Raw genomic sequence first — 13,707 nt, 5'->3', positions numbered from 1 at the left:
ACCGTTTGGGGACAGCCAAGGAGGCATCTGCAGGCAACAAAGGTAGGTGTGTGCTTGTGTGTGTGTTTCCTATGCAGATCCTAAGCCCAGTGTCACATGCAAGTAGGAGGAGTAAGAAGGGTTCCTGGCAAATCCGGGTTATGGATTGCATTTAAAAAGGCCCCGTGGGAGTGCAATGGGCCCCTGTCTTGCTGCTTAGCAATAATGGTATGGGTTTAGGTTCTGCTGTGTGTACTGGTGGTTGACTGCCCCCCAGCCCAGAGTGTGCATGGAAAATTGTCTGGCAGCCTCCCTGACAGCAAGCAGTGATAGTGCCCATGAAGGGGACCTTGTTGGGCCCGCCCCTTTCACGGTTATCGCTTCTCGGCCTTTTGGCTAAGATCAAGTGTAGTATCTGTTCTTATCAGTTTAATATCTGATACGTCCCCTATCTGGGGACCATATATTAAATGGATTTTTGAGAACGGGGGCCGATTTCGAAGCTTGCTTCCGTCGCCCTATGCATTGACCCGATATGGCAGTATCTTCGGGTACAGTGCACCACCCCCTTACAGGGTTAAAAAGAAAGATTCCTACTTTCATTGCTACCTGCTTGCTGGCTAGCCAGCTAGCCAGCCCTGTGGGCCTTGCTGCTGCTGCAGCCAAAAAACAAAAGGTGGTGCTGCTGCTGCTTCTGCTGCTTCTGCTTCTGCTTGTGTCTGGCCCCTGTTGGAGCGTCCAGGCACAGGACTTCTGCTGCTGCTGACTAAATGGCCTCCTTAATTGGATCATTTGAGTAGCCAGCACACCTGTGCAGGTAGGGCATGACATGATAGGCAGCTGCCTTGATAGCGGGTGGGTGCTGAATGTTCCTAATTGACAAAATAAGATTAATGCTTATGAAGAAATATAAAATCTCATCCCTTCCCCAATATCGCGCCACACCCCTACCCCTTAATTCCCTGGTTGAACTTGATGGACATATGTCTTTTTTCGACCGTACTAACTATGTAACTATGTAACATAACATGGGGGGGGGGGGGGGGGTCTCCTGGCTGTTCACACAGGTGTGTCATTGCTGTACATTGACCATGCATTGCTTCTGTGGTATTGCAAAGGCAAAGACAAATGCTTCCAGCCATCCATTGCACTAATGGATTGGTCATCAGCTGGCTGTCTATGTCCCGCATCAATATAGACCAAAGTACAGAGGGTTAGGCTATGCTATTGTGCACCTACCTGATGCATCAGAAGGTGCGAGGCCCTTGCTAAATTCTGTGCACAGACTTTGAGATCTATGCTTTAGACTGTATCTAAACCTGCTCCAACATGGACTGACATTCTGGCCTACTTTCAGCCGATGCGACTTGTCTGTCGCTGAACAGTCGCTTTTTATGTATTCAGCACCTATGTATAATGTTGTAAAAATGCTCTAGAAGCTAAAGTCGCAGAAATGTCACACATATTTGGCCTGCAACTTTCTGTGCGACAAATTCAGACAGGAAAAATCAGTATAAATCCTTAGAAAATTATCCCCCAGTGTCTCCATCTGCTGGCGGTATTGAATAAGCATTGCTGCACTGATGGGGTATGCATTAGACGAAAAAAAAGAAGAAAAAGAAGAATAATACGCCCAGAAAAGAGGCGAAAAGGAGAAAAACGTAAAAAAAACGTGAAAAAAAAGTAAGAGGAAGAGAAGGGAAAAAAAGGTGGAAATGGGTTTAAAAGTGATTTCGGCGGAGAAATATATATATATATATATATATATATATATATATATATATATATATGCGCACACACACACATAGATATAAACGTATTCTCCGTTGAGATATTGCAGCCGCTGCTGTGTCCAGGCCCAGGAGCCTTAGCACTGTGCTGTGATGTCACTCAATACCACTGACATCACTAGGTGTAAACAACATCTCTCCTTTGCTGTGTATGTGACTATGGAGCTGTTTGGTGATGTCGTCTATTACGGCCTTCATAGAAGCAACAGGAGATTGTTGCATCCATCTTGAACCCTCAGAACTACAGTGCTATGATGTCACTCACTTCCACAGGCCTTGCAGAGTGTAAACAACAACAACCCAGCTTTGTTGTGTATGTAACCATAGGGATTTGTGATGTCACCTAGAACCTTCACAGCAGCGACAGCTTTATGAGGAGCATCAGCACTGCTCTGCCTGAGCAGAACCATCACCGCCATAGGTTGTCAAATAACCCGGATTTAACCCACACAGGTAAGTCCAATGGGGTGCAGGCATGTCCTCTATGCTTACAGCTTCCCGTGGGTGTTGGTTTGATACCGTTTGGGGACAGCCAAGGAGGCATCTGCAGGCAACAAAGGTAGGTGTGTGCTTGTGTGTGTGTTTCCTATGCAGATCCTAAGCCCAGTGTCACATGCAAGTAGGAGGAGTAAGAAGGGTTCCTGGCAAATCCGGGTTATGGATTGCATTTAAAAAGGCCCCGTGGGAGTGCAATGGGCCCCTGTCTTGCTGCTTAGCAATAATGGTATGGGTTTAGGTTCTGCTGTGTGTACTGGTGGTTGACTGCCCCCCAGCCCAGAGTGTGCATGGAAAATTGTCTGGCAGCCTCCCTGACAGCAAGCAGTGATAGTGCCCATGAAGGGGACCTTGTTGGGCCCGCCCCTTTCACGGTTATCGCTTCTCGGCCTTTTGGCTAAGATCAAGTGTAGTATCTGTTCTTATCAGTTTAATATCTGATACGTCCCCTATCTGGGGACCATATATTAAATGGATTTTTGAGAACGGGGGCCGATTTCGAAGCTTGCTTCCGTCGCCCTATGCATTGACCCGATATGGCAGTATCTTCGGGTACAGTGCACCACCCCCTTACAGGGTTAAAAAGAAAGATTCCTACTTTCATTGCTACCTGCTTGCTGGCTAGCCAGCTAGCCAGCCCTGTGGGCCTTGCTGCTGCTGCAGCCAAAAAACAAAAGGTGGTGCTGCTGCTGCTTCTGCTGCTTCTGCTTCTGCTTGTGTCTGGCCCCTGTTGGAGCGTCCAGGCACAGGACTTCTGCTGCTGCTGACTAAATGGCCTCCTTAATTGGATCATTTGAGTAGCCAGCACACCTGTGCAGGTAGGGCATGACATGATAGGCAGCTGCCTTGATAGTGGGTGGGTGCTGAATGTTCCTAATTGACAAAATAAGATTAATGCTTATGAAGAAATATAAAATCTCATCCCTTCCCCAATATCGCGCCACACCCCTACCCCTTAATTCCCTGGTTGAACTTGATGGACATATGTCTTTTTTCGACCGTACTAACTATGTAACTATGTAACATAACATGGGGGGGGGGGGGTCTCCTGGCTGTTCACACAGGTGTGTCATTGCTGTACATTGACCATGCATTGCTTCTGTGGTATTGCAAAGGCAAAGACAAATGCTTCCAGCCATCCATTGCACTAATGGATTGGTCATCAGCTGGCTGTCTATGTCCCGCATCAATATAGACCAAAGTACAGAGGGTTAGGCTATGCTATTGTGCACCTACCTGATGCATCAGAAGGTGCGAGGCCCTTGCTAAATTCTGTGCACAGACTTTGAGATCTATGCTTTAGACTGTATCTAAACCTGCTCCAACATGGACTGACATTCTGGCCTACTTTCAGCCGATGCGACTTGTCTGTCGCTGAACAGTCGCTTTTTATGTATTCAGCACCTATGTATAATGTTGTAAAAATGCTCTAGAAGCTAAAGTCGCAGAAATGTCACACATATTTGGCCTGCAACTTTCTGTGCGACAAATTCAGACAGGAAAAATCAGTATAAATCCTTAGAAAATTATCCCCCAGTGTCTCCATCTGCTGGCGGTATTGAATAAGCATTGCTGCACTGATGGGGTATGCATTAGACGAAAAAAAAGAAGAAAAAGAAGAATAATACGCCCAGAAAAGAGGCGAAAAGGAGAAAAACGTAAAAAAACGTGAAAAAAAAGTAAGAGGAAGAGAAGGGAAAAAAAGGTGGAAATGGGTTTAAAAGTGATTTCGGCGGAGAAATATATATATATATATATATATATATATATATATATATATATATATGCGCACACACACACATAGATATAAACGTATTCTCCGTTGAGATATTGCAGCCGCTGCTGTGTCCAGGCCCAGGAGCCTTAGCACTGTGCTGTGATGTCACTCAATACCACTGACATCACTAGGTGTAAACAACATCTCTCCTTTGCTGTGTATGTGACTATGGAGCTGTTTGGTGATGTCGTCTATTACGGCCTTCATAGAAGCAACAGGAGATTGTTGCATCCATCTTGAACCCTCAGAACTACAGTGCTATGATGTCACTCACTTCCACAGGCCTTGCAGAGTGTAAACAACAACAACCCAGCTTTGTTGTGTATGTAACCATAGGGATTTGTGATGTCACCTAGAACCTTCACAGCAGCGACAGCTTTATGAGGAGCATCAGCACTGCTCTGCCTGAGCAGAACCATCACCGCCATAGGTTGTCAAATAACCCGGATTTAACCCACACAGGTAAGTCCAATGGGGTGCAGGCATGTCCTCTATGCTTACAGCTTCCCGTGGGTGTTGGTTTGATACCGTTTGGGGACAGCCAAGGAGGCATCTGCAGGCAACAAAGGTAGGTGTGTGCTTGTGTGTGTGTTTCCTATGCAGATCCTAAGCCCAGTGTCACATGCAAGTAGGAGGAGTAAGAAGGGTTCCTGGCAAATCCGGGTTATGGATTGCATTTAAAAAGGCCCCGTGGGAGTGCAATGGGCCCCTGTCTTGCTGCTTAGCAATAATGGTATGGGTTTAGGTTCTGCTGTGTGTACTGGTGGTTGACTGCCCCCCAGCCCAGAGTGTGCATGGAAAATTGTCTGGCAGCCTCCCTGACAGCAAGCAGTGATAGTGCCCATGAAGGGGACCTTGTTGGGCCCGCCCCTTTCACGGTTATCGCTTCTCGGCCTTTTGGCTAAGATCAAGTGTAGTATCTGTTCTTATCAGTTTAATATCTGATACGTCCCCTATCTGGGGACCATATATTAAATGGATTTTTGAGAACGGGGGCCGATTTCGAAGCTTGCTTCCGTCGCCCTATGCATTGACCCGATATGGCAGTATCTTCGGGTACAGTGCACCACCCCCTTACAGGGTTAAAAAGAAAGATTCCTACTTTCATTGCTACCTGCTTGCTGGCTAGCCAGCTAGCCAGCCCTGTGGGCCTTGCTGCTGCTGCAGCCAAAAAACAAAAGGTGGTGCTGCTGCTGCTTCTGCTGCTTCTGCTTCTGCTTGTGTCTGGCCCCTGTTGGAGCGTCCAGGCACAGGACTTCTGCTGCTGCTGACTAAATGGCCTCCTTAATTGGATCATTTGAGTAGCCAGCACACCTGTGCAGGTAGGGCATGACATGATAGGCAGCTGCCTTGATAGCGGGTGGGTGCTGAATGTTCCTAATTGACAAAATAAGATTAATGCTTATGAAGAAATATAAAATCTCATCCCTTCCCCAATATCGCGCCACACCCCTACCCCTTAATTCCCTGGTTGAACTTGATGGACATATGTCTTTTTTCGACCGTACTAACTATGTAACTATGTAACATAACATGGGGGGGGGGGGGGGGGTCTCCTGGCTGTTCACACAGGTGTGTCATTGCTGTACATTGACCATGCATTGCTTCTGTGGTATTGCAAAGGCAAAGACAAATGCTTCCAGCCATCCATTGCACTAATGGATTGGTCATCAGCTGGCTGTCTATGTCCCGCATCAATATAGACCAAAGTACAGAGGGTTAGGCTATGCTATTGTGCACCTACCTGATGCATCAGAAGGTGCGAGGCCCTTGCTAAATTCTGTGCACAGACTTTGAGATCTATACTTTAGACTGTATCTAAACCTGCTCCAACATGGACTGACATTCTGGCCTACTTTCAGCCGATGCGACTTGTCTGTCGCTGAACAGTCGCTTTTTATGTATTCAGCACCTATGTATAATGTTGTAAAAATGCTCTAGAAGCTAAAGTCGCAGAAATGTCACACATATTTGGCCTGCAACTTTCTGTGCGACAAATTCAGACAGGAAAAATCAGTATAAATCCTTAGAAAATTATCCCCCAGTGTCTCCATCTGCTGGCGGTATTGAATAAGCATTGCTGCACTGATGGGGTATGCATTAGACGAAAAAAAAGAAGAAAAAGAAGAATAATACGCCCAGAAAAGAGGCGAAAAGGAGAAAAACGTAAAAAAACGTGAAAAAAAAGTAAGAGGAAGAGAAGGGAAAAAAAGGTGGAAATGGGTTTAAAAGTGATTTCGGCGGAGAAATATATATATATATATATATATATATATATATATATATATGCGCACACACACACATAGATATAAACGTATTCTCCGTTGAGATATTGCAGCCGCTGCTGTGTCCAGGCCCAGGAGCCTTAGCACTGTGCTGTGATGTCACTCAATACCACTGACATCACTAGGTGTAAACAACATCTCTCCTTTGCTGTGTATGTGACTATGGAGCTGTTTGGTGATGTCGTCTATTACGGCCTTCATAGAAGCAACAGGAGATTGTTGCATCCATCTTGAACCCTCAGAACTACAGTGCTATGATGTCACTCACTTCCACAGGCCTTGCAGAGTGTAAACAACAACAACCCAGCTTTGTTGTGTATGTAACCATAGGGATTTGTGATGTCACCTAGAACCTTCACAGCAGCGACAGCTTTATGAGGAGCATCAGCACTGCTCTGCCTGAGCAGAACCATCACCGCCATAGGTTGTCAAATAACCCGGATTTAACCCACACAGGTAAGTCCAATGGGGTGCAGGCATGTCCTCTATGCTTACAGCTTCCCGTGGGTGCTGGTTTGATACCGTTTGGGGATAGCCAAGGAGGCATCTGCAGGCAACAAAGGTAGGTGTGTGCTTGTGTGTGTGTTTCCTATGCAGATCCTAAGCCCAGTGTCACATGCAAGTAGGAGGAGTAAGAAGGGTTCCTGGCAAATCCGGGTTATGGATTGCATTTAAAAAGGCCCCGTGGGAGTGCAATGGGCCCCTGTCTTGCTGCTTAGCAATAATGGTATGGGTTTAGGTTCTGCTGTGTGTACTGGTGGTTGACTGCCCCCCAGCCCAGAGTGTGCATGGAAAATTGTCTGGCAGCCTCCCTGACAGCAAGCAGTGATAGTGCCCATGAAGGGGACCTTGTTGGGCCCGCCCCTTTCACGGTTATCGCTTCTCGGCCTTTTGGCTAAGATCAAGTGTAGTATCTGTTCTTATCAGTTTAATATCTGATACGTCCCCTATCTGGGGACCATATATTAAATGGATTTTTGAGAATGGGGGCCGATTTCGAAGCTTGCTTCCGTCGCCCTATGCATTGACCCGATATGGCAGTATCTTCGGGTACAGTGCACCACCCCCTTACAGGGTTAAAAAGAAAGATTCCTACTTTCATTGCTACCTGCTTGCTGGCTAGCCAGCTAGCCAGCCCTGTGGGCCTTGCTGCTGCTGCAGCCAAAAAACAAAAGGTGGTGCTGCTGCTGCTTCTGCTGCTTCTGCTTCTGCTTGTGTCTGGCCCCTGTTGGAGCGTCCAGGCACAGGACTTCTGCTGCTGCTGACTAAATGGCCTCCTTAATTGGATCATTTGAGTAGCCAGCACACCTGTGCAGGTAGGGCATGACATGATAGGCAGCTGCCTTGATAGCGGGTGGGTGCTGAATGTTCCTAATTGACAAAATAAGATTAATGCTTATGAAGAAATATAAAATCTCATCCCTTCCCCAATATCGCGCCACACCCCTACCCCTTAATTCCCTGGTTGAACTTGATGGACATATGTCTTTTTTCGACCGTACTAACTATGTAACTATGTAACATAACATGGGGGGGGGGGGGGGTCTCCTGGCTGTTCACACAGGTGTGTCATTGCTGTACATTGACCATGCATTGCTTCTGTGGTATTGCAAAGGCAAAGACAAATGCTTCCAGCCATCCATTGCACTAATGGATTGGTCATCAGCTGGCTGTCTATGTCCCGCATCAATATAGACCAAAGTACAGAGGGTTAGGCTATGCTATTGTGCACCTACCTGATGCATCAGAAGGTGCGAGGCCCTTGCTAAATTCTGTGCACAGACTTTGAGATCTATGCTTTAGACTGTATCTAAACCTGCTCCAACATGGACTGACATTCTGGCCTACTTTCAGCCGATGCGACTTGTCTGTCGCTGAACAGTCGCTTTTTATGTATTCAGCACCTATGTATAATGTTGTAAAAATGCTCTAGAAGCTAAAGTCGCAGAAATGTCACACATATTTGGCCTGCAACTTTCTGTGCGACAAATTCAGACAGGAAAAATCAGTATAAATCCTTAGAAAATTATCCCCCAGTGTCTCCATCTGCTGGCGGTATTGAATAAGCATTGCTGCACTGATGGGGTATGCATTAGACGAAAAAAAAGAAGAAAAAGAAGAATAATACGCCCAGAAAAGAGGCGAAAAGGAGAAAAACGTAAAAAAACGTGAAAAAAAAGTAAGAGGAAGAGAAGGGAAAAAAAGGTGGAAATGGGTTTAAAAGTGATTTCGGCGGAGAAATATATATATATATATATATATATATATATATATATATATATATATATATATGCGCACACACACACATAGATATAAACGTATTCTCCGTTGAGATATTGCAGCCGCTGCTGTGTCCAGGCCCAGGAGCCTTAGCACTGTGCTGTGATGTCACTCAATACCACTGACATCACTAGGTGTAAACAACATCTCTCCTTTGCTGTGTATGTGACTATGGAGCTGTTTGGTGATGTCGTCTATTACGGCCTTCATAGAAGCAACAGGAGATTGTTGCATCCATCTTGAACCCTCAGAACTACAGTGCTATGATGTCACTCACTTCCACAGGCCTTGCAGAGTGTAAACAACAACAACCCAGCTTTGTTGTGTATGTAACCATAGGGATTTGTGATGTCACCTAGAACCTTCACAGCAGCGACAGCTTTATGAGGAGCATCAGCACTGCTCTGCCTGAGCAGAACCATCACCGCCATAGGTTGTCAAATAACCCGGATTTAACCCACACAGGTAAGTCCAATGGGGTGCAGGCATGTCCTCTATGCTTACAGCTTCCCGTGGGTGTTGGTTTGATACCGTTTGGGGACAGCCAAGGAGGCATCTGCAGGCAACAAAGGTAGGTGTGTGCTTGTGTGTGTGTTTCCTATGCAGATCCTAAGCCCAGTGTCACATGCAAGTAGGAGGAGTAAGAAGGGTTCCTGGCAAATCCGGGTTATGGATTGCATTTAAAAAGGCCCCGTGGGAGTGCAATGGGCCCCTGTCTTGCTGCTTAGCAATAATGGTATGGGTTTAGGTTCTGCTGTGTGTACTGGTGGTTGACTGCCCCCCAGCCCAGAGTGTGCATGGAAAATTGTCTGGCAGCCTCCCTGACAGCAAGCAGTGATAGTGCCCATGAAGGGGACCTTGTTGGGCCCGCCCCTTTCACGGTTATCGCTTCTCGGCCTTTTGGCTAAGATCAAGTGTAGTATCTGTTCTTATCAGTTTAATATCTGATACGTCCCCTATCTGGGGACCATATATTAAATGGATTTTTGAGAACGGGGGCCGATTTCGAAGCTTGCTTCCGTCGCCCTATGCATTGACCCGATATGGCAGTATCTTCGGGTACAGTGCACCACCCCCTTACAGGGTTAAAAAGAAAGATTCCTACTTTCATTGCTACCTGCTTGCTGGCTAGCCAGCTAGCCAGCCCTGTGGGCCTTGCTGCTGCTGCAGCCAAAAAACAAAAGGTGGTGCTGCTGCTGCTTCTGCTGCTTCTGCTTCTGCTTGTGTCTGGCCCCTGTTGGAGCGTCCAGGCACAGGACTTCTGCTGCTGCTGACTAAATGGCCTCCTTAATTGGATCATTTGAGTAGCCAGCACACCTGTGCAGGTAGGGCATGACATGATAGGCAGCTGCCTTGATAGCGGGTGGGTGCTGAATGTTCCTAATTGACAAAATAAGATTAATGCTTATGAAGAAATATAAAATCTCATCCCTTCCCCAATATCGCGCCACACCCCTACCCCTTAATTCCCTGGTTGAACTTGATGGACATATGTCTTTTTTCGACCGTACTAACTATGTAACTATGTAACATAACATGGGGGGGGGGGGGGGGGTCTCCTGGCTGTTCACACAGGTGTGTCATTGCTGTACATTGACCATGCATTGCTTCTGTGGTATTGCAAAGGCAAAGACAAATGCTTCCAGCCATCCATTGCACTAATGGATTGGTCATCAGCTGGCTGTCTATGTCCCGCATCAATATAGACCAAAGTACAGAGGGTTAGGCTATGCTATTGTGCACCTACCTGATGCATCAGAAGGTGCGAGGCCCTTGCTAAATTCTGTGCACAGACTTTGAGATCTATGCTTTAGACTGTATCTAAACCTGCTCCAACATGGACTGACATTCTGGCCTACTTTCAGCCGATGCGACTTGTCTGTCGCTGAACAGTCGCTTTTTATGTATTCAGCACCTATGTATAATGTTGTAAAAATGCTCTAGAAGCTAAAGTCGCAGAAATGTCACACATATTTGGCCTGCAACTTTCTGTGCGACAAATTCAGACAGGAAAAATCAGTATAAATCCTTAGAAAATTATCCCCCAGTGTCTCCATCTGCTGGCGGTATTGAATAAGCATTGCTGCACTGATGGGGTATGCATTAGACGAAAAAAAAGAAGAAAAAGAAGAATAATACGCCCAGAAAAGAGGCGAAAAGGAGAAAAACGTAAAAAAACGTGAAAAAAAAGTAAGAGGAAGAGAAGGGAAAAAAAGGTGGAAATGGGTTTAAAAGTGATTTCGGCGGAGAAATATATATATATATATATATATATATATATATATATATATACGCGCACACACACACATAGATATAAACGTATTCTCCGTTGAGATATTGCAGCCGCTGCTGTGTCCAGGCCCAGGAGCCTTAGCACTGTGCTGTGATGTCACTCAATACCACTGACATCACTAGGTGTAAACAACATCTCTCCTTTGCTGTGTATGTGACTATGGAGCTGTTTGGTGATGTCGTCTATTACGGCCTTCATAGAAGCAACAGGAGATTGTTGCATCCATCTAGAACCCTCAGAACTACAGTGCTATGATGTCACTCACTTCCACAGGCCTTGCAGAGTGTAAACAACAACAACCCAGCTTTGTTGTGTATGTAACCATAGGGATTTGTGATGTCACCTAGAACCTTCACAGCAGCGACAGCTTTATGAGGAGCATCAGCACTGCTCTGCCTGAGCAGAACCATCACCGCCATAGGTTGTCAAATAACCCGGATTTAACCCACACAGGTAAGTCCAATGGGGTGCAGGCATGTCCTCTATGCTTACAGCTTCCCGTGGGTGTTGGTTTGATACCGTTTGGGGACAGCCAAGGAGGCATCTGCAGGCAACAAAGGTAGGTGTGTGCTTGTGTGTGTGTTTCCTATGCAGATCCTAAGCCCAGTGTCACATGCAAGTAGGAGGAGTAAGAAGGGTTCCTGGCAAATCCGGGTTATGGATTGCATTTAAAAAGGCCCTGTGGGAGTGCAATGGGCCCCTGTCTTGCTGCTTAGCAATAATGGTATGGGTTTAGGTTCTGCTGTGTGTACTGGTGGTTGACTGCCCCCCAGCCCAGAGTGTGCATGGAAAATTGTCTGGCAGCCTCCCTGACAGCAAGCAGTGATAGTGCCCATGAAGGGGACCTTGTTGGGCCCGCCCCTTTCACGGTTATCGCTTCTCGGCCTTTTGGCTAAGATCAAGTGTAGTATCTGTTCTTATCAGTTTAATATCTGATACGTCCCCTATCTGGGGACCATATATTAAATGGATTTTTGAGAACGGGGGCCGATTTCGAAGCTTGCTTCCGTCGCCCTATGCATTGACCCGATATGGCAGTATCTTCGGGTACAGTGCACCACCCCCTTACAGGGTTAAAAAGAAAGATTCCTACTTTCATTGCTACCTGCTTGCTGGCTAGCCAGCTAGCCAGCCCTGTGGGCCTTGCTGCTGCTGCAGCCAAAAAACAAAAGGTGGTGCTGCTGCTGCTTCTGCTGCTTCTGCTTCTGCTTGTGTCTGGCCCCTGTTGGAGCGTCCAGGCACAGGACTTCTGCTGCTGCTGACTAAATGGCCTCCTTAATTGGATCATTTGAGTAGCCAGCACACCTGTGCAGGTAGGGCATGACATGATAGGCAGCTGCCTTGATAGCGGGTGGGTGCTGAATGTTCCTAATTGACAAAATAAGATTAATGCTTATGAAGAAATATAAAATCTCATCCCTTCCCCAATATCGCGCCACACCCCTACCCCTTAATTCCCTGGTTGAACTTGATGGACATATGTCTTTTTTCGACCGTACTAACTATGTAACTATGTAACATAACATGGGGGGGTCTCCTGGCTGTTCACACAGGTGTGTCATTGCTGTACATTGACCATGCATTGCTTCTGTGGTATTGCAAAGGCAAAGACAAATGCTTCCAGCCATCCATTGCACTAATGGATTGGTCATCAGCTGGCTGTCTATGTCCCGCATCAATATAGACCAAAGTACAGAGGGTTAGGCTATGCTATTGTGCACCTACCTGATGCATCAGAAGGTGCGAGGCCCTTGCTAAATTCTGTGCACAGACTTTGAGATCTATGCTTTAGACTGTATCTAAACCTGCTCCAACATGGACTGACATTCTGGCCTACTTTCAGCCGATGCGACTTGTCTGTCGCTGAACAGTCGCTTTTTATGTATTCAGCACCTATGTATAATGTTGTAAAAATGCTCTAGAAGCTAAAGTCGCAGAAATGTCACACATATTTGGCCTGCAACTTTCTGTGCGACAAATTCAGACAGGAAAAATCAGTATAAATCCTTAGAAAATTATCCCCCAGTGTCTCCATCTGCTGGCGGTATTGAATAAGCATTGCTGCACTGATGGGGTATGCATTAGACGAAAAAAAAGAAGAAAAAGAAGAATAATACGCCCAGAAAAGAGGCGAAAAGGAGAAAAACGTAAAAAAACGTGAAAAAAAAGTAAGAGGAAGAGAAGGGAAAAAAAGGTGGAAATGGGTTTAAAAGTGATTTCGGCGGAGAAATATATATATATATATATATATATATATATATATATATATATATATACGCGCACACACACATAGATATAAACGTATTCTCCGTTGAGATATTGCAGCCGCTGCTGTGTCCAGGCCCAGGAGCCTTAGCACTGTGCTGTGATGTCACTCAATACCACTGACATCACTAGGTGTAAACAACATCTCTCCTTTGCTGTGTATGTGACTATGGAGCTGTTTGGTGATGTCGTCTATTATGGCCTTCATAGAAGCAACAGGAGATTGTTGCATCCATCTAGAACCCTCAGAACTACAGTGCTATGATGTCACTCACTTCCACAGGCCTTGCAGAGTGTAAACAACAACAACCCAGCTTTGTTGTGTATGTAACCATAGGGATTTGTGATGTCACCTAGAACCTTCACAGCAGCGACAGCTTTATGAGGAGCATCAGCACTGCTCTGCCTGAGCAGAACCATCACCGCCATAGGTTGTCAAATAACCCGGATTTAACCCACACAGGTAAGTCCAATGGGGTGCAGGCATGTCCTCTATGCTTACAGCTTCCCGTGGGTGTTGGTTTGATACCGTTTGGGGACAGC

The 13,707-nt window shown here is 46.1% G+C and overlaps 6 non-coding genes across 6 annotated transcripts; all 6 read left to right on the top strand.

Annotated features, from left to right (window-relative positions):
• The first annotated feature begins 355 nt into the window (after window positions 1-355).
• On the top strand, window positions 356-546 carry LOC130350274 (U2 spliceosomal RNA). The gene has a single exon (XR_008887421.1). It is a non-coding gene; the product is annotated as a U2 spliceosomal RNA (small nuclear RNA).
• A 2,095-nt stretch (window positions 547-2,641) lies between these two features.
• LOC130350273 (U2 spliceosomal RNA) lies at window positions 2,642-2,832 on the top strand. The gene has a single exon (XR_008887420.1). It is a non-coding gene; the product is annotated as a U2 spliceosomal RNA (small nuclear RNA).
• Window positions 2,833-4,922: 2,090 nt separating this feature from the next.
• LOC130350271 (U2 spliceosomal RNA) lies at window positions 4,923-5,113 on the top strand. The gene has a single exon (XR_008887419.1). It is a non-coding gene; the product is annotated as a U2 spliceosomal RNA (small nuclear RNA).
• A 2,088-nt stretch (window positions 5,114-7,201) lies between these two features.
• Window positions 7,202-7,392, top strand: LOC130350244 (U2 spliceosomal RNA). The gene has a single exon (XR_008887399.1). It is a non-coding gene; the product is annotated as a U2 spliceosomal RNA (small nuclear RNA).
• A 2,098-nt stretch (window positions 7,393-9,490) lies between these two features.
• Window positions 9,491-9,681, top strand: LOC130350270 (U2 spliceosomal RNA). The gene has a single exon (XR_008887418.1). It is a non-coding gene; the product is annotated as a U2 spliceosomal RNA (small nuclear RNA).
• Window positions 9,682-11,771: 2,090 nt separating this feature from the next.
• Window positions 11,772-11,962, top strand: LOC130350269 (U2 spliceosomal RNA). The gene has a single exon (XR_008887417.1). It is a non-coding gene; the product is annotated as a U2 spliceosomal RNA (small nuclear RNA).
• Window positions 11,963-13,707: the final 1,745 nt, after the last annotated feature.

This window comes from Hyla sarda, unplaced genomic scaffold (genome assembly GCF_029499605.1).
Source record: "Hyla sarda isolate aHylSar1 unplaced genomic scaffold, aHylSar1.hap1 scaffold_941, whole genome shotgun sequence".
In the NCBI taxonomy this organism is placed as follows: Eukaryota; Metazoa; Chordata; class Amphibia; order Anura; family Hylidae; genus Hyla; species Hyla sarda.
Note: the sequence above shows the minus strand (reverse complement) of the source record. Positions and strands in the feature narration are given on the sequence as shown.